The sequence below is a fragment of the Giraffa tippelskirchi genome, chromosome 7 (assembly GCF_054371585.1).
Source record: "Giraffa tippelskirchi isolate mGirTip1 chromosome 7, T2T-mGirTip1v1.2.pri, whole genome shotgun sequence".
In the NCBI taxonomy this organism is placed as follows: domain Eukaryota; kingdom Metazoa; phylum Chordata; class Mammalia; order Artiodactyla; family Giraffidae; genus Giraffa; species Giraffa tippelskirchi.
In genome coordinates, this window is record NC_137281.1 from 37,646,052 (window position 1) to 37,670,829 (window position 24,778).

Sequence of the window (24,778 nt, forward strand, 5' to 3'; positions counted from 1 at the left end):
AGCTTCCCCCTTGCCTGAGTAGTTTTTCCGGACCAGGGACTGAATTCATGTCCTCTGCCTTGGCAGGTGGTTTCTTAACCCCTGGACCACCAAGGAAGTCCAGGAATGACTTCTTCATTAGCCATGCAATTTGGGAATTTTTGTTCTAACAGTGATGATGTCAGTAAAAATGATACCAACATTTACTCTGTGCGCTTACTATACGCCAAACTTTGTTCTTTCTTTCTTTTTTTTTGATATGGGCCATTTTTAAAGTCATTTTATTGAATTTGTTACAATATTGTTTCTGTTTTATCTTTTGGTGTTTTGGCCACAAGGCAGATAGGATCTTAGCTCCCGGATCAGGGATCAGACTTGCATTCCCTGCACTGGAAAGTGAAGTGTTAACCACTAGACTGCCAGGGAAGTCCCTAGGCTCTGATCTAAACACTTAGCCAGGGTTCTCTTACAGAAACCAGCCAGAAGCCTTCTATTTAAGTGGCATTATTACTGTAATGGGCATCACTTGATTAGACCTACTCTGTGCACAGGCCACGGGAAGGATACTATATGGTCATCTCAACGATGCTTGCCATATGGAGATATTTCCATTTTCTAGTGAGCAAGTAGGTGAAGCATCTTGCACACAACTGTTGAGGAAACTGGGTTTGAAACCTAGGTATGCCAGCCTCAGAAGTCCATACTTGAAGATATTTGATACCTTGTGTGCATACACGCTCAGTCGTGTCCAATTCTTTGCGACCCCATGGACTGTAGCCCATCAGGCTCCTCTGTCCATGGAATTTTCCAGGCAAGAATACTGGAGTGGGTTGCCATTTCCTTCTCCAGAATTTTATCAAAGTCCATTGATTTTATGACACTTTTTCTGTCTCTAAAAGTATCCTGTGTGCTTTAGCTGTCACCCTCTCTACCCTCAACCTCCTCCAGCCCTAAGTAACCACAAATCTGCTTTCTGTTTCTCTAGACTTTCCTGTTCTGGACAGTTCATATGAATGGACCCGTGTAATCCAAGACTTATGTGGTCTTTTGTGATCAGTTCTTTCATTTAGCATGTTTTCAAGGTTCACATATGGTATAGCATGTATCAGTACTTCATTTCTTTTCTTGGCCAAAAACATTCCATTGTATGGATATACCACATTACTTTGTTTATTCATTTATCAGTTTGTAGGCATTTGGGTTATTTCCACATTTTGGTTGTTACAAATAGTGCACCTATAAATATTCATGTACAAGTTCCTGTGTGTATGTATGTTTTTATTTCTCTAGGGTATATATCTATGAGTAGAATTGCTCAGTCCCACAGTAAGTCTATGTTTAATTATTTGAGGAACTGTCAGATGGTATTCCAAAGCAGCTGCATCATTTTACATTCTTACCAGCAATGTATGAAGGTTCCAATTTTCTCACATCTTCACCAATACTTGATTGACTTTTTGATTATATCTCCTAGTGGGTGTGAAATGGTATCTCATTGTAATTTTGATTTGCATTTCCTTCATTACTGATAGTGTTCTGCAGCTTTTCATGTACTTCTTGGTTATTTGTACATCTTTTTTGGAGAAATGTCTATTCTTTTTCTTTGTCCATTTCTTACATTAGGTTATTTGTCTTTGTAAGAAGTCTTTGTATATTGTAGATTTAAGTCCCTTGGATATATAATTTGCAAATATTTTTTCCTTATTCTGTGGGTTGTCTTTGCATTTTCTGGATGCCATTCATTGAAGGACAAGAGTTTTTAATTTTGTTGAAGTCCAATTTATTTTTCTTTCATTGCTCATGCTTTTGGTATCCTATCTAAGAATCCATGAAGGTTTACCCCTATATTTTCTTCTGTGAATTTTATAAGTTTTAGCCCTTACGTTCAGGTCTTTAATCCATTTTGAGTAGTGTGAGGTAGGGATCCAATTTATGCATGTGGCTCTCCAGTTGTCCTGGCCCCATTAATGAAAAAACTATTATTTTCCCACTGGATGGTCTTGGTATCCATGTTAAATCAGCAAGGTTTCAGTATACAAGGTCAACATGCCAAATCAATTGTATTGATGCACTTACAATGAACAAACTGAAAATGAAATTAAGAAAACAATTCAGTTTATAACAGCAACTAAAAGGATAAAACATTTAGGCACAGATTAAGTGGAATAATTAAGTAATAAAGTTAATAATAGAATAAAATAAATTAATTTGGTAGAAAATAAAATAAGTGGAAAACGTATGGTATGAAGACTGTAAATATTGTTGAAAGAAATGAAAGAAAACATAAATAACTGGAAAAAGATCCCATGTTCACAGACTGGAAGACAACATTGTTAAAATGTCTCTGCTCCTAAAACTGACCTATAGATTCATTGTAATCTTTATTAGAATCCCAGCTGACTTCTTTGTAGAAATGGACAAGCTGACTTAAAAATTCATAAGGAATGGTAAGAGACCTCAAAGAGTCAAAGCAATCTTGAAAAAGAAGAGCAGAGTAGGAAGATGCATGCTTTCGGATTTCAAAACTTACTACAAAGCAATGAAACAAGACAGTGTGGCACTGGCACAAAGGGACATGGAGATTGACAGAATGGAATTGAGAGTCTATCAGTAAATCTATTTTTAATATAAAACTTGGGAAATAAACAAGAGTTTAACAATTTTTGAATCTATAGACTGCCACTGTTTTCTTTTTTTTTTCATTCTGTCCTATGTCATGAAAGCTGTGTATGGACCATAAACCCTACAAGGCATTCTGAGGGGAAGAGTGGAGGTCACCACAAGGAGGGGTGGACAGTTTCTCCCTTACTCATTTTTTGGTTTCTTTTTGAGGGGTTGTTTTCCATGTTCATTTTGAGGAGTTGTGTTTTCCATGCACCCTGTTAATTAGATGTGCAGATGCTTTTATTTTAGTGAAATCAGGCTTCCCAAAAAGGACAAGTGACTGAAGATTTCTGCCAAGCAACTGCTATTAAAATTAACAATGATAATGGTAGTAGAAGTGAAGAGGAACAGGGTTGTTCTGTCATATCCTCCTCGAACAGGCTTTCGACAACCACCTTGGAGGATAGAAACAATGGTTATTTAATAAGATCTGAAATAAGATAAAATTGTTTGGGTAAAAACAACTGAAATTATCAAAAAGATTTACATCTTTATTGTTGATACCAACATACCCCTAAGGGGATATTGTGCTGTGAGATTACTAGCTAATGAGAGTATGAAGTCCTCACAATTAGAAAACTGGTTTTGGGACTTCCCCGATGGTCCAGTGGCTAAGACTCAGTGCTCCCAATTCGGGGGGCCTGGGTTCGATCCCTGCTCTGGGAACTCAATCCCACATGCCACAACTAAGAGTTTGAATGTTGCAGTTAAAAGACTACATGCCACAACAAAGATCGAAGATCCTGTGTGCAGCAACTAAGACCTGGCTCAGCCAAGTTAAAAAAAAAAAATAAGAAAAGAAAAACATTAGAAAATACTGCTCATTTCATCTTAATTTCATCATTTCAAAAATTTGTTCTGAGGATGGGCATGCCTTGTAATGTACATGCATTCATTCCTTCACTCAACAAGGCATTCATCTGGAGACCCTGGGGATATAGTAATAAAGAAAGCAATTGTGTGGCTCTCTTGGAGCTGATATTCTCATGGGAAGAGGCCAACAACAAAGAAAAAGCATAGAGAATATAGTGTCCATTATAGATTTAAAAAATTTGGTAACCACATGCCTAGATATTTAAATATACTCCTTTTTCATGAATAATATTTTGAAGGAAAAGTTTGAGAGGTACTAAGATTAAACCTAAGCTAAAAATAGTGACGGCTTAACATTTACTTTCCCCCAATCCCTGCCAACGCTTACTTCTGTTTACTCTTCTTCTGTTGCATTATTTTCGAATAAAACAAAATTCTAAGAACTAGCATTTTGGTGGTTTTGGTTTAAGAATTAGTTATCATTGATGTGTAACAAATTACCATGAATTTAACACCTACTAATTTTATTTCCAGTTTCTGTGCGTCAGAAATCCAGGCACGGCTTAGTGAGGTTGTCAACCAAGGCTACAGTTGACGGTTTGGCCAGGCTGGAATTTCATCAGAAAGCTTGACCGGGGAAGGATCTACCTCCAAGCTCACTTGCTTGTTGGCACAATTCACTTCCTTGGGGGCTGACGGAGGGTCTCAGTTTTTGACTATTGATCTGAGATCACCCTCAGTTCTCTGCCACATGGGCCTCTCCAACCTGGTGGCTTGCTTCAGCAACACAGGCAAGCATAGAAAACCAAAGAGAAAGTACACTAGCTAGATGGATTTGTATTCCTATGTAACATAATCATGGAAGTGACATTCCACCACCTTTGCCATATTTTTCTTTGTTTCTTTCTTTAAACTTTAACTTTTGAAATAATTGTATGTTCACATACAGTTGTAAGAAATAATACAAAGAGATTCCATGTACCCTTTACCCAGTTTCCCCCAAACTTGACATCTTGCAATATCATAAGTAAGATATTGACATGCAGTCAAGATACCAAGCATTTCCATCATCACTAGAATCCCTCATGTTGCTTCAGTAGCTGCATCTGTTTCTCTCCCATCCATACTCTGTCCATAACCACTGGCAACCATTAATCTGTTCCCTATTTCTATACTTGGGTCACTTTATGAATTCTATATAAATATATAGTATATATATATATATATCTCCCTCTTTTTAAAAAATTTATTTTTTATTTTTGTTTTTTTCTCCTCTATTTAAAACACATGTCTTCAAGAATCATAGCTAAACTCATAGATAATATTCTTAAGTTGACATAGTGACATATTTATTGTGTCATATTAATTTGGCGTACTGGTCTGATTTTTTTTTAAAAGGATCAAATCACTCCTTAAATAATCAACAGTTTCATTTACAAAAACTCATTCCAACTTACTGAATTAGATTGGATTCCCTGGAAACTGACTCTGAGGTGGAGGCTTGTGTATAGTTGTTTCATTGGGTTTTGTTCCCAGTAGACAGTCCTGTGAGGGAGTGAGGAAGGCAGGACTGGGCAGGAGAAGCTGCCCCAAGATATGGCTGCAACTGAGGCCTCGGCTCACCTTATAGGAAGCCCTGAAACTAGATGGTTTTTCAGAGTTGTCCCAAATTAAGGAAGGAGGCTGGACCTATATATCTCCATTCTAGTTTCTTTGATTTTTCATATACATTTTAGAATCAGTTTGTAGATTCTGATAAAGCATGCTGCTGGGATTTTGATTTGAATTGCTTTTTATTTATAAATCTATTTGGTAGGAACTGACACATTCAGAATACTGGATCTTCCAATCATTAAACATGATTTATTTGGTCTTTGCTTTCTTTCATCAGTGTTTTGGTTTTCGGCTTAGAGATCTTCACCTTCACTGTATTCTATTCTTTGGAAGCAAAGCAAAAGTCCCTCGCACACTCCAGGGGAGATTATTTCAGGGCATGAATATCAAGAGATAGAGATCATGGGCCAAGTTAGAGTTTGCCCACATCTGGGTGATGGTGACCCTCATACCTTCTTGGCTAAAAGGGCTATGGTGTTCATTGCCTCCAATGCTCTGAGGACAAGGTCTTTGAATGGTTCAGAAGAAGAGATGAGTTGGGGGAGCCAGCCTGTGTGTGTGACCTGGTTCTAACCTCCCTCTCCACCTCATCTCTCCCAGTCCTTTCACATTATTCCTTGTGCACACTCCATGCTCTCCTGCTATTGCCCCTTCCTGAGCCTTCAGCCTGGAATTAGATCATCCACTTTCTCTGCATATCAAAACCCTGACACTCGTTCAGAGCCTAGGCTCAAAGACCACCTCTTCTAGGAAGGATCCCCTGAGTCCCTGGCAGACTCAAGCTCTCCTGAGTTTCTCCAATATGCTGGTCATACCCAGTGCATGACACATTTCATTCTGTCTTCTTTTTAAATCATTTGTGTATGAATGAGTTACATTCTTCCTCTTGTAACAGTAGACCAGGTCAAGCAAAAACCTGCTATATTGGCTCATGAAATGGAAAAGTCCATGGGTAGACTGACTCCAGGCACAGTTGGAGTCAAGGGCTCAGACAGCACTATTAGGACCCAGTCTCTCTCCATCATTCTGCTCCACTGTCCTCTTCAGGCCCTTCTTAAAAAAAAAAAAAAAATTTACGTAGTTATATATCTATTTTTGACTGTGCTGGGTCTTTGTTGTTGCACAAGGGCAGCTCTCTAGTTGCAAAACATGAGCTGCTCATTACTGTGGCTTCTCTTGTTGCAGAGCACGATAGTTGTCTTGGTCTCAGTAGTTGTGGGGCGTGGGCTTAGTTGCCCCATGCCATGTGGAATCTTCCCAGACAAGGGATCAGACCCATGTCCCCTGCATCGGCAGGCAGATTCTTGACCACTGAATCACCAGGGAAGTCCTTCAAGCCCTTCTTCATAGGCGCCCAGGGCAGCAAGGCGCTTCTGGTGGTCTCAGACCAAAGCCAACGAAATCTATCTCCAACCAAACGAGGTAGGGCCCTTTTCTGCCCACAGAGGGTCCTGGTTGTGGCTCATGCCCTAAGTAAACCACGTGTCCATCTTTGTACCAACCATGGAGGCTGGCTGACATGGCATGGGTCAAGGTGAGGATAGTTTACCTGAGGAAACGCAGGACAATGGAACAAGAAGCAGCAGAAACAGGTGCTCGGTGATGCTGAAGCCTTACTGGGTCCAGGTCTGTGTCCCCACAGGCTGTGCGACCCTAGAGGGCAGGAACTGTGCCTTTTTTCTTCGTTTCAGCACCTGGCCCAAAGAGAAGCACATACTTAGACTCTACAGGGTTGAGTCAATATCCGTCCAATAAGTAGATGCGTGTGCAGCCGAATGGAGTAGGAGTTGGCCAGCGTTTTCTATAAAGGACCAGGTAGTAAATATTTCCAGTTTCGGGGGTATGCCTGTTGTAGCAGAGAACAGCCACGGACAACACACAGGGAGGGCTGTGGCTGTGTTCTAATAAAACTTTACTTACGCACACTGACCTGTGAATTTCACGTCGTTTTCACGTGCGTGAGGGTCAGGAAACAGACCAGGCTCACAAAGAGACCGGGTAGGCTTCGGCTTGGTGCTTCCCAGAATGAGAAGCGCAGGGGCAGTAGACGGAAAAATAACTCACCACGGACGTCACATCCTCCTGCAAGTTTCACACCTTGCAGAGCGGACTCGGCGTGAGGCCCATTGTTGTGCCATCAACACGTGAAAAGGTAACATTTAATTTAGGTCGCGCATCTGCAGAGGGCGAGGCGCCTTCATCAGGCGGTATTTAAATTTCTGCGTTCCACACCAGTGCCTCTAAAATTGTTAAAACGCGTCCCCCTTGCAGCTTTATTAAACCTCGTCCGTTCCAGCCAAGCTTGACGAGCGGAGGAGCAGCGTTTCTTCCGAGTGGAGTAGATTTGCTGGGGGCGGGCGGAATTCCGCTCCCTCCCTGACGCTCCCGGGAAGCCAGCGCGGTCCCAGCCCCCGGCCCTTTGTGCGGGCTCCCAGCGCCCAGCAATTGTGTCTCTAATCAACTGCTTCTAAGCAGGTGAGCATTTATCTCAGTCAGTTACCCCTTATAATTACTGTATTGAACCTAGTTGTCTATAAAATGAATGGTTTGTTCAGACACTTTACCCAAAGAGTTCATTAGGGGTTAAACAAAATGCAATCCCATTTGCAAAGAGTATAATAAATTGTTTCATCTGTGAATTTAGCTGTTCTCCCTAATGCAGACATGGGTGTTACAGTGGCTTTCCCTTGATAGGGTTATGGGTTAATGAAATGCCTTTTCTGTTGCTTATTTTCCTCTCTTCTGTGCTGAGTGATAAGTAGCTAACCAACGAAGCTTGTAATTACAATCTTACAGAAACCGGGCCGATCTGTATATAAATCTCACCATCCAATTACAAGATGTAATAATTTTGCACTCAAGCTGGTAATGAGGTCTAATACTCGTGCATGCGATAATCCCCTCTGGATGCTGGCTTGATCAGATGTTGGCTTTGTAATTAGACGGGCAGAAAATCATTATTTCATGTTCAGGAAAAAATTAGGTTGGTGGGAAGTTAATTTTCTCACCGCTCTCTGAAGCGTAGACAAGAATTTAATGATTTAATCATGATTGTTAGCTCTTTTGCAATCAATTTGTAATGATTGTGTAGCAACTCTCTTCAAGGGAAGCCGCTTTTGGAGAGGAGTTTGCAAACAGCCGTCCAGGGGGGCTGGCCTTCGAGGGATGCGTGACGCCAGGCCATTAAAGCTGTCTTCAGCGTGACTGACAGGATGCAGGGAAGCCCAGCCTTCCGGCTTGCAAATGTGCGCCCCTTCCGGCAGGGTCTGAGAAGATAGAGCATCTTAGCACTGTAGGCTGCCGGGGCTCTGACTCCATCCTCAAGGAATGGGATGCAGGCTCCTTAGCTGCCCAAATTGGGGAATCATTTTGTTGATGTCATGCGTTCTAGGTCCTGGTTTACAGACTCAAGTGTGCAAGCTATTGCTTATCTTTCCACTTTAAAAAAATTTACCGAATTCTAACTTGGAGATTCATGCTGCCTGGTTGGTGGGGGGTGTAACTTACAGATTAATTGAGTTCTTCACCCTCCCTCCTGAGAAAGGCTGACATCCGGGTTGGTGCACCGTGCAGAGGGCCCCTTCTGTCTCAGCCCACATGAACCCTTCAGGCTCTGAGACTCCATAGCCCCCATTGCAGGCAGGAGACACAAACACCTTTAGGGAGGCTGAGAGCCGTGAGCCTCAGGTCCAGCCTCTGGAGCTGGGTTAGTTAGGCAGACAGGTCCTGTGAGGTTTCACATCTGTGGGGACCAGGAGTCAGGTCCTGACTTAATAGAGGTTTCCCTGCCCAGGCCTCAGGCCAGTTCACTATTTCCCAAATTCAGGCTTCTCTGAGAGGCCGCCAGCTCACCCCAATGACCCCATCATATCCCTTCAATAACTTCACCTTTTTCAAAGAATCAGAAGAGCCTTTAACTTCAGGCATCTTCTCTGTGCAGGCCTGCTGAAACTCCCGAGGCTGAGAATTACAAAGCCTGCCTACCTGCTTGAAGGAGAAGACAGAGGAAGAACAAACCCTAATTAATATTTCAATAAATTATCCTCCCGTATTGACTCAGACCTCCTCCTGTGTGTTCACTGGATGATTTATTTTCTGAGTGCCCCAAACACATTTTCCCTCCCAATATTGGATGGTGTGATTATCACTTGGAGGTGTCTGGTTGTTCCATCCAATTCAATTCTAGAAGTTTTTATTATGCTCTAGCTAGATGCTTAGACTGAGCAGAGAATATCCTGTGTGTATGAGCAGGGCAGTGATAAACAGTATTAACATTTATTACTCACTGAATTTTATTGAATTTCTTTGAATCCATCCTTTGTAAAATGCATCATTATTTTATGTACTAAGAAAGTAAAAAGTTATTGCCAAAGGAGGTACGTATAGTGCTTCTTTAATCACTTAGAATTTTTATTTTGTACTTAATGAAAGGCTCTTTCATACTTATATAAACATAGATTTTTTTTCACAGATCACTCATTTACACATATAAAGAGAAAATATAAGTGGAGTAAATTGGCAAAGATATTCTGAACCACTTTTATATTCACAGGCCAAATTTTCTGAGCTCAATGTCTTTGATGTTTGTATTTCTTTAGAAGAAGGCTGCATGATTAGCAAGTTCTTCTAAGCAATCACATCTTTGTGCAAATTTTGCTGCCCAAGTGCAGGTAATGCCAGTGATGATAGAGGTGGTCCTGGCCAATACCTATCCCAATCTCAGCGATGTTAAAATGTGAAACAAAAAAAATGCTCACCTCAAAACTGATGAAATATAATAAGTATCAGGCTTTGGACCAAAGGACAGTTTTTTCCCAACCAGGGCAGGTGGAGTGAAGACAGGGAGACCCTGGTTCAGGCTGTGGTGAGTGGGAAGGAAAAAGTACAGGTCAGGCTAGTAAGAGGGGAACTCAGCTGTGTAGCTGAGGCAGAGGGCAGTAGGGCTGGACTCTGAGTTCCAGAAGCTCAGAGTCACTCCAAGGCCTCCTTCTGGGATGAGGGAGGTGGCTAGCGCCCTTGAATGACTCTGGCTAGTTCTGGCAACACCAGAAGAAATAAGGAGGAAGCTGATATTGGTGAGCCTGTATCATTCAGGGCAAGTGAGACAAATGGGACGTGAGAGTAGGTCCCATCAAAAAGTCTTGACTGGTGGCTAGGACTCTGAACTTGCACTGTAGCGAGCGAGAGTTCGATCCCTGGTCGGGAACTAAGATCCTGCATACCCAACAGACAAAAAAAAACCTTGGCTAAAGTTTCCACTCCAGGCAGGTAGATGTCCTGGCTATGCCATGCTCATTCCCCCTACTCGGTCTTGCTTGTTTATCCCACCTGGATGCCCTTGCATATTACTTCTCTTTCTCTCCAAGTACTGCCATGATGCTTTATACCATTCTTAGGGAGTAACTTGGCTTGAGGCCTTTCCCTATATTAAAATATCGCTTCCTTGAGAGGTTTTTCAGTTTGCATTCCACTGTCTCTCTCTCTCAGTGCCCAGTCGCCCTGTGCTTGTTTTTCATTTCCTTGTTTTTGTATTTTCCCTTTCACCACAGGACCTTTGCATATGCTTATCTTACTACCAGGACATCTTTCTTTCCCTGTTCATCCTGCAGGTTTTGGCTCAAGCAGCATCTTCTTAGGGAAGGTTTTCCTGTAGCCTGCACAGATCACCCCTTCCACTTATGGATCTCCGTAGGCTGTGTGACTTACCTGCACAACTCTTGACACAGTTGCAATTGATGTGTCTTACATCATATCTTCAAATGTCTGTATTTCATAGTAGAGTGTTAGCTCCTGCAGGGCAGGGACTGTGTCAGCTTGGCTTCCCAGACCCAAATACCATCTGCATGTGAATAAGGGCTCTCTCTCTCTCTCACCCTCTATCTTCATGTATATACATGATGAATGTATGAATGGATCATTGGTAGATGAATGAGTAACTTAGAGCATGAGTGATACATGTAAGAGGCAATTCTATGATAACAGGAAGCAACCTGCTGAGAGTGCAGTTGCCCTCTTATGAGGCCTGGGTGACTGTGAACATTATACATGACACTTAAAAAACAGACCACAGAACACCGACTGAGTCCTTGGAAAAATTATACTATTAATAAATGGCATTGGTTTGAATTATCCCTCTACTTTCTGCTAAGTATTGCCTATAAATTCCAATTATAGAGTATTTTGTCTCTAAAAAGCTGCCTATCTTACTATAACACTTTGCCCTAAGTCCCCTTGGTCATATTCTGCTTGATTTTATCTGCTGATGACTCCAGAATCTCTCATCTGGACTCTGCAGGTACCCTGGGATCCCCCAAGGGGATGGGGAGGATTGGACCCTTCTACCTAGAAGCTGTATACACACACCATCATCAGCGGCAGGGAGACAGCCTTCCAGGATTGTTCCATGTTTTTTCCCTTGACTTCAGTTTTCTCTCCAATTGCTTTTTACTTTTATTAGTTTATTTATTTTGGTTGTGCTGGGTCTTTGTTGCAGTGCATGGGCTCTCTGTACTTGTGGTGCATGGATTCAGTAGTTGCAGTACTTGGGCTTAGTAGCTCCGCTGCAGATGGGATCTTAGTTCCCCGACCAGGAATCAAACCCGCATTCCTGCGTTGGAAGGCAGATTATTAACCACTGGACCACCAGGGAGGTCCTTCTCCAATTGTTGATTTGGGTTTTCTTCTTTAAGAATTTTTTTTAATTGTGTTAAAATATACATCATATAAAATGTACCATCTTAATCAGTTTTAAGGGTACAATTCAGTGGCATTAATTACATTCTCATTGTTGTGCAGCCATCACCACCACCTATCTACAAAACATTTTTCAGCTCGCAAAGTTGAAACTCTGTCCCTATTAAATAATAACTCCCCATTCCCTGCTCCCCACCAGCCCATGGGAATCACCATTCTATTTTCTGTCTCTCTCTGAATTTGCCTCATGTAAGTGGAATTATATAGTATTTAACTTTTTGTGCTGGCTTATTTACTTTAACATAAAGTCCATCCATGTGGTGGCATGTGTCAGAATTTCCTCTCTTTTAAGGCTAAATAATATTCCACCATATAGCTATATCATATTTTGTTTATCCCTTTATCCATTGATAGACATTTGGGTTACTTCTATGTTTTGGCTATTGCAAACAATGACACTATGAACATGAGTGTACAAATGCTTCTTTAAGACTGTGCTTTCAGTTCTTATGTGTATATACCCAGAAGGTGAACTGTTGGGTCTTATGACAATTCTGTGTATAATTGTTCAAGAAACTATTGTACTGCTTTTCATAGTGGCTGTGCCATTTGATACTCCCATCGACAATGTACAAGAGTTCTAGCATTTCTACTATTGGCATCCTTGCCAATGCTTGTTATTTTCTATTTCTTATTCTTTTAATAGTAGCCTACTGAATGTGAGGTATATTTTTATTCTTGAATCCAAAGCCCCACCTCCTGTTCTTCTTGTGATGCTTGCTGCGTGCCAAGTCTCTTCAGTTATGTACGAATCTTTGCAACCCTATGGACGGTAGCCTGCCAGGCTTCTCTTTCCATAGAAGTTCTCCAGGCAAGAATATTGGGGTGAGTTGCCATGCCCTCCTCCAGGGGATCTCCCCCTCCAGGGATCGAACCCACATCTCTTATATCTCCTGCATTGGCAGGCAGGTTATTTACCACTAGCGCCACAAATGCTTGTGATGAAGGGATTAATTTTCAGTGAAATTCAGCAAATAATAAATACTTACGCGCCTTCTATGAGCAAAGAGCTCAGCCAAAGGCTTTGGAGGCGGGGCAGGGGAGTGATTAAGAGCATGGGCTCTGCCTGCAAATCTCCCTGCTGCCACTTCCTAGCTGTGCCCATCACTTCACTGCTCTGAGCCTCGGTCCCCTCATCTGTAATACAGAAACGACAATAATGGGCCCATTTCATAGCATCCTTGGGAGGATTAACTTATTTAACGTATGTAGAGATTAGCATAGCACCTGGCATGTTCTTGTTCTTTTTCTTATTTAAATTATTCTTATTTGCTACATAGAAAAAGCATGGCAGGACACATTTGAGCACCCAGGCCCCCTGCTGCCCTGTCCTAGAGTCCTACCTAGCTTGGAATTATATGACCCAAATGTCATCGGGGCTCTCTCTGGGTGATGGGAGTATAGATTTCCTTTTTCTACTTTTTTTTTCTGTTTTATAGGCTTTGAGAAATGGACATAATTCTTTTATAATCATGGACAACAGTTATAATAATATTTTAAATGAACACAGAAGTCTGGCTAAAGATAATAAAATCATTTTTCTTTACTCATCTCCCTTGAAATCTGCATGAAAAAGCCACAAGTAAGTTAAAACTAGAGATCAATTTGAATTTCGGTGGAGCTGGGACAAGTCTATATCCCCAGACCATTGCTATTGTATCTGGAACAAGGCTTGGCAGATGGAGAGAGCTTCCAGATCCCTCCTCATACTTCAGGCAGGATCTGAACATAAGGTTTGCTCTCCTGAATCAGAGGAAGGTGGCTGGAGAGACCAGAAGTGAGGACACGGTGTCTGGAGAGATGTGGAGGCTTCGCTGTGCAGATCCAATTGAACTTGAATGGATGAGGAGGTGGGCATAGTGGAGAAACGGTGGGGACAGCAGTTTCGCTTGTCTGGGAACTGATCTGCCAGCAAGGGAGACCATGGGCGGGGAGGTGGGGTGAAGGGTGAGTGAGCAGTGATCCCTGAGCTCGGTGCAGAAAGCCTGAGACGGATGCTCCACCCTCTCCAGTGTGGGAGACTGAGATGCCTTCTGCCTTGGAGCACAGGAAACAGATCATGCCTGAGACTCCAACTCTGAACAAAAGTGTAGGCTTCCCCAGCCCAGTTTCTGACACCCTCCCCCATGCCTCCCACAGACAGCATCTCAAGAAGAGGAATTGTCATAGAGGAGTCAACAGATGCCCTATGCATACACACCAAAAGATTTTTAAAAAGTGAAAGAAAAATCAGGAAGGAAGAAAGAAATGCAGTAAGTCCTCTACATATGAACCTTCAAGTTTCAAACTTTCAGAGATGCGGTGTGGGTTTGCATGTTCAGTCATGTTCATGTGTCTGGCATACATTGTCACATGCATGCACCTCTGCAAGTGGCTGTGCCTTTGTGTACTTTACAGTATTGTATAGAGTACAGTATCTTTATTTCAATCCCAGGGTGTCTGGCAGCCAGTGTAAAAGTGGTGGTGATGTAGCTGGTACTAGTGTATTTTTCAAGGTGCTGTACTATAAGACTGAAATTGTTTTCTTTATTGTGTTTGCTTTCTTATGTATTATCTGAATGAAAAGTATTATAAAGCTATGACAGTACACTACTATATGAAAGTGTGAAAATGTTAGTCACTCAGTCATGTCTGACTCTTCGTGACCCATGGCTGTAGCCCACCAGGCTCCTCTGTCCATGGGATTCTCCAAGAGAGAATACTGGAGTGGGTTGCCATTCCCTTCTCCGGGGGATCATCCCAACCCAGGGATTGAACCCAGGTCTCCAGCATTGCAGGTGGATTCTTTACCATCTGAGCCACCAGGGAAACCCACACTACTATATAGTGGATTGTATTAGCTGTGTACCTAGGCAAACTTTGTTGGACTTACTAACAAATTGGACTTACGAATATGCTCTTGGCACAGAACTCGTTCACGTGTGGGGGACTTGCTGTATGAGCAAAAGCTGCTGAAGATCATACATCCCAAGAAGAATTAGTCAGCATAGTAGAGGGAGGGTTGGACAAGTGGTTATCCATAGACTCAAAGAAATATACACAGTGTGATCTTTCTACAAAAGGAACTCAGAGAGTTGGTGAAAGGCCAGTTAGCAAAGCTCAGGGAAGAAATAGAAAGTAGAAGCTTGACAGAGTTGAATATCACACTGAAAGCAACCACAACCTCCCCAAATAAGCATGACCAAAAATTCAGCCAGGGGGATGGAGAGCAGGTCAGGGAAAATAATAGGTGTGGAATGGAAGAGAATGGAAAATGTAAAAATGATAGATTATAGACATGGAAGACAAAGGAGATCAAACATATGTATAAATGGTGCACTTGAAGATGAGAACAGAATGGCACATAAATAAATACTCAAAAATATAGTTAAAAAAATCCTTGTGAAATAAAGGCTTTAACTGTATGTGGAACGAGAACAACAAAATTTATGTAAAAAAAATTGGTGCGATTCCTAAAGTTTGTGTGTCCTCCAAAAAACAAACCAACATAAAAGAGAGTTATTAGCATCTAGGGTAGAAGGTATTTGGGGAAGAAAGTCATGTACAAGGGGGAAGAATTGGGTAGGTATCAAACTTCTCCACAGCAGTTTGCAATTCGTAAGATAATGGAGCAGTGTTTATGCTCTGATATGAAAAAATAAGACCCTCAATTTATGCCCCACCAAATTATCACTCACATATGGAAACAGCACATATTTTCAAGCATGTGATATGTCAGTTATATAGAACCTATGGACCCTTCTTGGAAATTTTTAAAAAAGAAAGAAAGAAGGGCTTAATGAAATCCAGCCAACCTAGAGATGAATGAAAGAGTAAAGAATTCTGATCCCTGATTGGGGAGCTAAGATACCACGTGCTGAAGCCGACATGCTGCAATGAAGAGCCAGCACAGCCCCCCACCCCCACCCCAAAAGTGAATCCTGGGGTGAGATGTAATACAAAGGACTGGGGTGGGAGGGTGTGATTTACCCCATTTCAATAATGAAACTCAGACTAAATATCTTCCTGACCCAGGGATCGAACCCACATCTCCTGTGTCTCCTGCATTGGCAGGAAGATTCTTTACCACTGAGCCACCTGGGAAGCCCACTTTATACCTGGTCGTGTATATATATGTCAATCCCAATCTCGCAATCCATCCCAACCTCCATCCTTCCCACCTTGGTATCCATATGTTTGTTTTCTATGTCTAGGTCTCATTTTCTGCTTTGCAAGTAAGTTCATCTATACCATTTTTCTAGATTCCACATATATGCGTTAATATGTGATATTTGTGTTTCTCAGAGCAGTGGTTCTTAACTAGTGATTCTCCAACCTGAGGTGGGAGTAGGGGGCATTTTGCAACGTCTGGAGTCCTTTTTGATTGTTATGACTTGTGAGTGGGGTGCTGCTGGTATCCACTTGGCAGAGATCTGATGCTGTAAACATCCTATGATGCACAGGACAGCTTCTCCCCTCCCCATCCAAAAATTATCCAGTCCAAAATGTCAACAGAGCCACGGTTGAGGAATCCTTCACTAGTGGGATGGACGTCAAGCTGTGGATAAGAAAGCTCTGCAGTTTCCTGACACTACCCAGAATTCATTTACATTTGACATCAGTGACTATGCTCTGCCTCTCAAAGGAATTTTTATTTGAAAAAACCTGCTGCGATAGGGTGCTGCTTATCTCAAAGGGATTATCTCTAATGGAAACCTGTAGGCAAACAGGAGAAAAGTTGGGGTGCAGAGAATTTTCTGGATGGCTTCAAGAAGTACCAGCAGGCAGGCCACCACTCTCTGCAGTGCAACCTTGACCAAGACATCTCACTCCCATGGGCTGTCCCCTGTTTTGAGAATCCTTATGCCCCTCCAAGGTCCTGCAGCCCCTCTCTGTGGTCCCACTTCCCCATCAGTTCTGCAGCCTCCCGTTTGCTCACCTCACCCCATGAAGTCCCCTCCCCTGGGACTGCCTGCACTCGGCCATCCTTCTCCAGCGCCTTTGAAGATTTCCAGCTTTTCTAGTCCGGAAGCCGCACACAGGGTCAGGCATTGGAGCCCGATAATCACTCTGTTCTGCCAGTGCCCAAGTGCCATGAAGCCTCTTTTCATGCCTATTTAAAGCCTCTAAGGGGCTTTCAAGTGCTCTTTGATAAATCATAGTAAGTGTTATTCTGGCCACTCCAGAGCGGTACCTGCTCACACCCTCCCCCGTCTCCCGGGCGGCTGCTCCCTATCACTGCGTTTCACTGGCGACAGTAATTCATTCCACTCGAGCTGACGAGCTTAGTTCCCATTTATTTGCACATTATGAGCTATGTCACTCCACTTACCCTCTAGACAGTAAATGGTTTGAAAAATGCAACTGTAACAAATATTCAGGAGAGGATAAGAGAGAGGAAAAAAGAATGAGAGAGTGAAGGAGGTAAATGAAACCTTTGAATTCAGAGTCCAAAAAACCCCAGAGAATGAATAAATAATGCTCTTGAATGATCTCAATCAGCATTAGCATCGGGGAAGCCATAGAAACTTCCAAGACTTCCTCGGAAATAAGTCTCATTCTCTCTCTCTCTTTGCTTTAGAGTCTGAATTCTCTGAAAGTGGGGCTATATCAAATGCCATTCTCAGGTCAAGAAAAGAATTAGGCCGCAGTGTTGGCTTTTACCTTTGAAATCGGAGAGGCTGTGCTGTTTTCTCTGCCTGGTGAAGGTCAGGGTCCTCACTCTGTAGCCCCACTTTCCTTGTGATGATTGGAATGACTTTCAGGGAAACTGAGGCAACTCAGAAAGGTGATGCCTCTTCTTCTAACTCTCAGAACTTACACCAACCAGGACTTGAATCCAACTCTTCTAAAACCCTGGTGTGACTTGGCTAATGTAGCCTGCATAGCACCTTTGTGAGTAGTGTGAAAAACTGACCCATCACTCTTAACTTGTAACTAGGATATGGCTTGGAAGGCTGATGGTGCCTTGTGTGAAGAGAAGGTTCTCCCTTCCTCTGGGCAGATAAAACCCCATGCTAGGACACACAGTCTAGCTTGCAGTGTAGGCTGGTTACGTGCATGCGTGGTTGCTAAGTCGCTTCAGTTGTGTCTGACTCTTTGTGACCCAATGGACTGTAGCTCGCCAGGCTCCTGCTCTGTGGAATTCTCCAGGCAAGAATACTGGAGTGAGTTGCCACCCCCTCCTCCATGGGATCTTCCTGACCCAGGGATTGAACCCTCGTCTCTTGCATCTCCTGCATTGGCAAGCGTGTTCTTTACCACTAGCGCTACATGGGAAGCCCAAGCTGGTTTTAGCCTTGCTCATACCTCCAGCTGGAAGTCTTTGTGCAGTGTACTTCCTGCCCAACCATACATGACATCTTGCCATGATAGTCCAGGAAAGGCCACTTCCTGCAGGATGTGGGGAATGGGTACCAGAATGTTTAAGGCTAAACTTAGGCTGTATCTGGAAGACAGCAGCTTGTGCGAAATCCAAAAGCTGAACCAGGAAGGGAGAGAGATTATAGACTAGCAGGACCCGACCCTGGAGATTGTACTCAGGCTGTACTGAAGGAACAGATCTAGACAGGGGGTTCAGAACTGAGGATATGCAAAGCAGAGTGTACCTGTGGTCAGCACATGCTGTGGGGTAGCCCAGCCACTTAAAGGAAGCAGGTGGTGCTGGAAGTATGACCTGTCTCTGGAGCTATGACAACTACCTGGAGGCTAGGATACCAGGTGAAGTCATGACTAAAATCTTGATTTGAACCCTGGCTCTATCACAGTGGTAGATGAGGTCTTTGATCAGTAAATATTTACTTCTTCCCCTACCCTGATGGTCAGAAGGTATTAATACATCCTTTTGATGATGGGCTGAGCCATGTAACTTGTTTTAGCCAATGAGATGTTGGCCAATTGTGTTAGAAGCAGAGGCTTGAAATGTGCTTGCAAACTTGCCTTCTCATCCTCCTGTCATTGCCATGGGAACATATACTGGGGAGCCAAGTGGTCCCACTAGGAGAAACGCATAGAGCAGACCTGAACCAAGCTCAGATCCAAGCCTAGCTGAGCCCAGGCTAGATCAGCCAAACTGGAGCCAAACCTCCAATTATTGTGGTTGTTTGTTATGCAGCAACAGCTGACTCAGAACAACTACTTGCTGTGCAGTGTTTGAAAGTTCTTTATCTACCAAGACTCTCACTTCTTCATCAGTAAAATGGACAAATATAGTGCTATTGTAAGAATTAAATGAAATAATAGCATAAAGTACTCCACATATAGTATATAGTCAATAAATGTTAAATATGATTGTGACTGTTATTTTAAATCAATTCCTACTTCCTTTGCCCTTTTCTTGCTTCCTTCCCATGCTTCCTCCCCACCTCAGGCATCACCATCCCTGTAAGTTGGGAATGCACTGGGGAGAATGAGTTGCCAGCTCCTGGCCCATCTTATTAACTGCTGCTTTGTGGGGAGAAAGAACAACATAGAACCTACTCACTGTCACAATAAGACTGAACACACAGAATGTTTCCTTGTGAAGTATCAGACTCCAAAAGGAGGTGTGAGGGGGCCTAATGCTGAGCTTCGCTGTTGTTGTTGTCATTGTTCGGTTGCTAAGTTGTGCCTAACTCTTTGCAGCGCTATGGACTGCAGCACACTGGGCTCCTCTGTCCTTTACTGTCTCCCGGAGTTGGCTCAAATTCAGGTCCATTGAGTTGATGTGATGCATAGGAATAAGCCTGTCCCATCAATGGAGAAATGTACCCGGATCCCCAGCCTAAGAGCTACAGTGCTGACCCAGGTTTAGCCCATGTCTGTGCACCACCTTTCACAGTTTACAAACACTGATGCTCGGGATCACCTGGGTACCTTGCAGGGGCCCCAGGAGAGAAGGTTATGGTCACTTGTACTTTGTGGATGCAAAAGTGAGGGCAAGGAAGTGGCCGAGCTGATGCACGTGATCCTCCGCTGATTGAGGCTCTCCCACCCACCACCTGCCCTTGCTGAAGAGGCTGCTGGGAAGCGTTCTCAGGGTGAGATCAAGAGAGATTATCATGCTTAGCAAAGTCGAAACCTGCCAAGGTTTGCAGGCATATCTGTAAGTGAACATTCACAGGTGTGATGAGCAGGAAGAGCTTCAGAGATTGCTGAGGGAAGCCTTGTCCCCACATTGAGTCATTTGCACAACACCCTGAGCATTTCCTGGTGGTTCAGAGGGTAAAGAATCCGCCTGCAATGCAGGAGATTCGGGTTGGATCCCTGGGTCAGGAATATTCCCTGGAGAAAGAAATGACAACCCACTGCAGTGTTCTTGCCTGGGAATTCCCATGACAGAGAAGCCTGGGGGCTACAGTCCATGGGATCGCAAAGAGTCAGACACGACTGAGTGACTGACACGTTCACCTTCTGAGGGTTTCTGTCACGTCCACATGCCCTTTTTCCTTACTTTGATCCCTTTTCCCTAAATAGACCCCCATGTATTTATTAATTTTTTTAGATTTTTTTTGATGCAGACCATTTTTAAAGTCTTTATTAAATTTGTCACAGTATGGCTCCTGTTTTATGTTTATTTTTTTTTTGACCATGAGACATGTGGGGATCTTAGCTCCCCCTGACTAGGCATCGAACCCATGCCCCTTGCATTGGAAGGCGAAGTCTTAACCACTGGACCACTAGGGAAGTCCCTTGAATACCTTTATTTTTAAGCAAAATTTTATTGTATCTGTGAAATCATGGACCTAATGTGCTGCTGTAATTTTTCCAAATACACATTAAAATAAATCTATGAGTATTCAATCAAAAATTGTTTGGCCATGGACCTCCTAAATCATCAGGCTCATGCTACCAGGGAAGTGCAACTATGGGAAATGCTGATCTAGTTAGTCTAAGGCTCTTATTTTTTGGAGGGAAACTGAGGCACAGAGAGGCAGTGGGGTTCACCAAGGTCATGTACCTGGATAAAGGCAAAGGCAGAGCCTGGTCTGCAAATACTTAACTTGGGCCCTCATGCTGTAGCAGGTCCCCAGGGTGCTCTCTGGGATGTCAGTTCTACTCACAGCTCCTATTCTATATGATAAAGCAGCAGTCCCCAACCTTTTTGGCATCAGGGACTGGTTTTGTGGAAGACAATTTTTCCACGAATGGGGCGGGGGATGATTTGTGGATGATTCAAGCACATTCCATTTATTGTGCACTTTATTTCTATTATTATTACATCAGCTTCAGATATGAGATCCCAGAGGCTGGGTGCCCCTGTCATAAATGATTCTGGGCCCCAATGAGCTTGGCATAAACCTTGTCAAGATGGTTTGCTTGGCACACACTCATGTGACCTCAAGAGAGCCAGTCATGATGTTTCCAAACTTCTCTGGCCATGAAACACTTTTTCCCAGATCAGTTTGCACAGGCTTCTGGAAAGGCAACATGCTGGTGAGTTTGTCTGAGGCTCTGGACCCAGCAGTTGAGGTCCAGGGGCCACTGCAGGCTCACCTTGTCTGGGAAGACAAGTCCTCCCTGAATCCTGAATCAGAATTGCTTCTTGCCTCCAAACAGGGACAAGAGAGACGGCTGCTGCTAGGATGCCTGGGAACCCTGGGGGCTTGTATCCTGGAGGCAGCAGGGCGGCTGGAGAAGGAGAGGTGCTGGGGAGGGGCTTCAGAGGAGAGCCTGGCTATGGGGTTAGCTGCCGTGGCATGTCCTGTACCTGAAGACCACCAGGCCCCTCCTGCCCCCACTCCAATCACACCAGGCTTTTGAAACTGACCCATCAGGGGATTTACCATGCATGGCTTTGTCTCTCACCAGCTGGGTGAACTTGGGCGACTTAGGACCTCTGTGACTCAGGTTCCTTATCTATAAAATGAGGTAATACCATTCACACTGTTATAATGAGAAAATGTACATAAAGTACCCAACCCAGACCCTGGTGGGTAGATAGCCAGTAAATGGTAATTATTAATATTATCACCATCATTAACAACAGTCTCAGCCTTGAACTTGCTCCATCCCCTCCTAAATCTGTGATTCTGATCATCCTGTCTCTTGCTTTCTCACTTCCTGGTTATCACATATCCAGCAGAAACTCCTCCTTGGCTCTCAAAAGTAGAAGGAATTGCTGGGTATGCAGAGAAAGTACCTTTCTCTATTTTCCATCGATCACATTCATTTCTGTTTTAAGCACCACTGTACTGGGCAGGTGGGGGACTTAAGCTCATCACTTTGGAATCCTGCCCTCTGTCTTCTGGTGGCCAGGTCTGTCTCACTGGGTGTGAAGTCATTGAACTGGTGGACTCAGTGGTCCACAGAGGTCCCTGTGGAGGCTTTGAGGCAGACACTGTGGGTGCTTGCTCTACTGTACTGCCCTTTACCTTTCTTCAAATTATCATGATCAAATCTGAAAATGTTGAGGGTTTTGGGAAAAGTGTTTGCTCACCTTCCCAAACAAGGAAGGCATCCCAGTAATTATCTCTTTTATATTCTTTACCCCCTCCCATCTTGTACACTATAGTGTGAAGATGTGATAGTTGGGGCTGTTGCAGCCAATTTGCAACCATGAGGAAAAGACCAAGAGAATCTTATAGATGCTGACCAAGATCCCTTTCACCCTTGAGTTGCCAAACACTACCACTGGGTAGACATAGGTTATAGGAGATGGGTTCAGTCAGGGACAGGATCAGTCTTCTAGGGCCAACAAGCACATATTGCTGAGTGCTAAGTACTATGTTAGGCCCAGAGATAAGGAAGAAAGAAAAACTATCACAATAACTTCCTGCCATCATAATATCTATGTGGCTAAACAACATTTTAAGCTTGCAAACTTTGATTCAGCTGGTCTTCCTAGGACTGGGTTCCAGACTCAAAATCTGGTGGTTCATCCTGGGGCAACTCATTAAAATGATTTTGATCTGAGTTTCCATTCATGGAAAATAGGTGAGTTATCCCTAGCTCTTAAGGTTCTTCTGGGATGATGGCAGTAAAAAGCTGAGCATACTTCAGTGAGTTCTTGAGAAGTTAATGATTTGACTATTGCAGTTATTAATAGATATCATTGCCCTGGTGTCAAGAGGCTTTTTCTGGAACCCTCTTAATAGTCAGGCCTAGTCTCCCTGACTGGGCCCACGTCTGGGGTCCCAGGTCTCAAGACCCACACGGGCCTGTCTGGAGGTCAGGGTGGCCTGACACAGGGACTTCACATCCTTGTGATGGAGGCATCGAAAAGAAATTAATTCTCTCCATTCAGGGCCCTTCCCCTCTATTACCTATTCATCAAAAATTGCCCAGCGTTTGTGCATTTTTCATTACAAGAGTCAACATTTGCCACGTTAATAAAGCAAGGGGCTGCTTTTCTCCTCTCAGAAATAGAATATGTAACGACATGGCCCCTTTGATGTTTCTCAGCCAATACAATATGTATCTGAATGAGGATGAAAGCCATCCTGTTAGGGCCGGGCTGCGGAGGTGCACGATGGAGGGAGCCGGGGAGGGGGACCTCTGCAAGAGGCTCAGCAAGGCAGGAAGTGGGCTGGGCTCCGAGGGGAGAAGTGGCTTTCTGTGATCTCCTCACCATCCCAGCCCCCGAGAGGCCTCAGAGGCCTCGCAGGGTCACAGAGGTAATGGGAAGATTCTCTCGTGCTCTAGGGTAGCCCCAACACAGTAACTCATGATATCCAGGAGCGAGGAGGTGACGTGGGGTGTCAGAGGAGAGTATGGAGGCCCAGTTCCTGGACCAAGGCTCAGCTCATGGCGTCTTGGATGCAGGATGGTCAGGGGGAGGCCAAGAAACACTTTCTCTCCAGGTGTTTGTGTGCATCACACGTGCGGGCATGTGCTTGTGATTCGCATGTGCATCTGGTGGGATGGAGTCGTTTTTGTCCTCAAAAGCTACCGTTGGTCCTGAACACGGATGATGCCAGTGCTGTGGGAGGCACTTGGGGTGATGAACTGATGGGCCGCTCCCCATCTTTGTCCATATGGAGGTGACAGTCTAGTTGGGGCGAGGCCCCCGTGATGAGACATGATTATCCAAGGTTCCATTCAGAATCTGAATGGTCCCTGGAGCCGGGCCACAGGGCAGGGTGGACAGAGCCTCAGAGGAGCCAGCAGCAGGCCCTCACCCTCGGCAGTGAGACAACTGCAGACCATTGATGGGCCCCTGGAACTAGTGACCTGGGCAGGAAGGCAAGTGGCGAGCTTGCCATAGCCCATCTTTAGGGAATACTCTGACCTCAGAACCTTTAAAACAATCAGCCCCCGAGGTAAACTACCCCCGCCGCCAGATCTTCAAAGACCTCACAAGGATGGCATGAGAAGGAAAGCCACCAATTTTCTGTCCCATCAGCCTGTCTCTCCCCCTCCCCAGCCAGTTCTCTTTCTAGTTTTGGATAATTCCACGAAATGCCTCCAGGGCTTCCCTGGTGACTCAGTGGTAAAGAATCTGCCTGCAATGCAGAAGCCAGAGGAGACACAGATTTGCAGTTTCAATCCCTGGGTCAGGAAGATCCTCTGGAGGAAGGCATGGCAACCCACTTCAGTATTCTTGCCTGGAGAATCCCATGGACAGAAGAGCTGGAGGGCTACAGTCCATAGGGTTGAAGAGAGTTGGATACAACTGTAGTGACTTAGCACACACGCATGAAATGGCTCACAACAAAGGCATGGGAATGTGTACTAGCTTTTCTAGTCACTGGCTGTGTGGCCTCGGGAAAGCCATATACCATCTCTGAACCTCAGTTCTTTCACCTGTAAAACAGGCATAACAATAATGCTTCTCAAATAGGGCTCTTGTGTCCTGAGTGGGATGCCTGGCATGCAGCCATCCCTGGGTAGTGATGGGCAGTCATGGCCCACTCTCTCACTGAGGTAAGCCATTGAGGTAACAAAAGCTAGAAGACATTGTCTGAAGACTCAACTCAAGCCCCTTCAGGAAGCCTTTGCACCATGCCGAGCCTCAGTTGTCTCATCTGTGAAATGGAGCTCCAGTTACCCACTGGCC

The 24,778-nt window shown here is 44.0% G+C and overlaps 2 long non-coding RNA genes across 3 annotated transcripts; one reads left to right on the top strand and one right to left on the bottom strand.

Moving 5' to 3' along the window:
• Positions 1-289: 289 nt before the first annotated feature.
• LOC145512101 (uncharacterized) lies at positions 290-7,156 on the bottom strand. Its single transcript, XR_014058275.1, has 3 exons — positions 7,001-7,156; positions 6,620-6,764; positions 290-2,065 (listed from the first exon to the last, which is right to left on the bottom strand). It is a non-coding gene; the product is annotated as an uncharacterized LOC145512101 (long non-coding RNA).
• Positions 7,157-7,249: 93 nt separating this feature from the next.
• On the top strand, positions 7,250-21,819 carry LOC145512102 (uncharacterized). Of its 2 annotated transcripts, none has more exons than XR_014058277.1 (5): positions 7,250-7,545; positions 12,514-12,648; positions 13,263-13,405; positions 13,963-14,075; positions 21,340-21,819. It is a non-coding gene; the product is annotated as an uncharacterized LOC145512102 (long non-coding RNA). The 2 variants fall into 2 exon arrangements; XR_014058276.1 differs by having other exon boundaries at positions 7,252-7,545; positions 13,263-13,673; positions 21,340-21,763.
• The last annotated feature ends 2,959 nt before the right edge of the window (positions 21,820-24,778 follow it).